The sequence below is a fragment of the Suricata suricatta genome, chromosome 2, assembly GCF_006229205.1.
Source record: "Suricata suricatta isolate VVHF042 chromosome 2, meerkat_22Aug2017_6uvM2_HiC, whole genome shotgun sequence".
Lineage (NCBI taxonomy): Eukaryota > Metazoa > Chordata > Mammalia > Carnivora > Herpestidae > Suricata > Suricata suricatta.
Window position 1 is genome coordinate 170,273,899 of NC_043701.1, and position 2,331 is coordinate 170,276,229.

A 2,331-nucleotide genomic window follows, 5' to 3' on the forward strand; every position below is an offset into this window, starting at 1 on the left:
CCGGGACTGGGCTGTGCTGTGAAGAACTCAAGAAATATCACTGGAGGCACCCCTGGGGGGGGTACTGTGCCCAGCAGGGTGAGGTTGGGATTAAGGAGCGCACCAGGGCTAGAGGAGAGGGCCAGAGGGAAGGGCTGGAGAGCCCAGCCCAGGAGCACCCATGAGTCTAGCCCGGGGAAAACTATCTGAATAATGGAGTCGGGGGATTTTTCTGGAAGGAAGAGGAAGACTCACGTGCTAGTCATTGCGTATGGAAAGGAAGCATAAGACAATGGCATGGGCCAAGGTTGGAGAAACATGAGAAATACAGTCAGCATTGTCATTTGGATCTAAAGTATCGGTACAATTGTTACAGAGGATAAAGTTCAAAATTATTTCTTCTCTTCCATATCTCCATAATTTTATTTATTAATACTGTGAAAATCCAGCACCACAGCAATATCTTTGGGGTTCCCCACGCCAGCCCACGCTAAAGAACTGAAAAAAGTTTTCATTCAAAGCATCCTTCTGAGTCAGCAATGAATTCCTGTGTGCAACACATCATAGCATTTGTATGATCTAATTTATGGTAGAGGCTTCTTGAGGATGGAAAATTCATTATTATTCTAGGCAGCCTGATCCTGATTCTGCCACTAGCAAGTCTGTGATATGGGCTACTTCTCTGAGGCTCAAATTCCTTATCAAATGAGCAGAGGGATTAGTAGTTAAGGTCCCTTCCAAATCTAACATTGTGTTTCACTCTATCTCCCAAACAACCTACAAAAACTTAAATTTATAAATTAAATTAGAAAATAACCAATTTTCATTACTGATAGGAGTTTTCACTTCTCAAATGATTCACACCTGAATTCCTTTAAAAAGCAAATTATCTTAGTGTCTACAAGGACTTAGTTTATCCCCAACATTTCAGAAACATGGGTGTTCTATAAACTGTCTTAGCCTGTTCGGGATGCTTTAACACACCACAGACTGAAGAGCTTGTAAACAACAGGAACTTCTTTCACCCAGTTCTGGAGGCTAGAAGTCCAAGATCACGGTGCCGGCATGATGGGATTTTCCTGAGAACCCTCTTTGGGGATGCACACTGAAACTTCCCTCTTCGTCCTCACAGAGTAGAAGGGACTAGAAAGCTCTGTCAGGTCTTTTTTTTTTTTTTTTTTTTAAATAAGGGCACTAATCCCACTCACCAGGGCTCCACCCTCATGATGTAAGCACTTTCCAAAAGCCCCAACTCCTATACCATCAGGCCGAGCATCGAGTTTCAATATACGAATGTGGGGGCGGTGTGCACAAATTTCCAGTCTATCACACGTTCATACTGGAAATAGCATAACTATTTAAAATATTCAGGAATTCAGGATTTTTGCAGCAGCCAGCAAATTACAGTCATACCCTGACACTTACCTGGAAACTGTCTTTCCTAAACCAAGAAAGGGTCCTTACCTGGTGAGACTCTAGAGGTTTCTTTAGTCTCAGGCCCAGGGGAAAGCCAGCAAACAAAAACACAAGATGTGGTTCTTGCCTGATCTCACGCCATGAAGGTTTCCTTCCACTCCAGGTGTGGAAAGTTCTTCCAAAGCAATTCTTTCTCCTCCGAACAAAAGTGTAACTTCTCAGACATTCACACCTCAGTGGGACCAATTAATTAGTCGCTTCCCTGAGGAATCTTGGAGCCAGAGGCCTGGAGGCGCTGGCTGGAGTCCCAAGGGTGAAGAAACAAACATGGGCGTGCCGCGCGTGTGTAGGTGCATGCACGGGTGCGGGGTGTTGGGACAGGGGTGAGGTGGGACCAGGGTAAACGCAAGGCCCCTCCTCCCACGTTCGACTAAGTCCCGACCCATCGCCGGTGGCTGACACTTGAAGGCGCTCAATAAATAGAGCTGGACCGATTCTGGCACTAACTTCAGACCAGTTCGCGGAGTTAGGCGGCGGGAACTCGTCTACGAAACAGCGGAAGTCGGTTCCTAACGCCACCGGACCAACCGAGACGCCCCAGCGAGCGGAAGCCCCTGGGCGACCCCAGGCCTGGCCCCAGGAACCCCGCCCCGGGAAGGTAGCTCCAGCTGCTGCGGGCGCCGAGCACCCCCTCCCCGGGGTGGGATGCCAACAGCACGAACTGGGATGGGGGTGGAGGGCGCTGGCTGGGGAAGAGTCATTTGGCTGTGGGGACCGGGTCCCCCGAACTGGTGCGGAGGAACGAGGGGAGGTGCAGACGGGGGACGGCAGCGGCAGGAGGAAAGGAGACCCCCTGGCAGGCGCCCGGCCCTCGAGCGCCGCGACGTCCGCGGGGCGCGCGCCTCAGGGTGTGCGGCTGGGGCTCCGCGCGCGGCC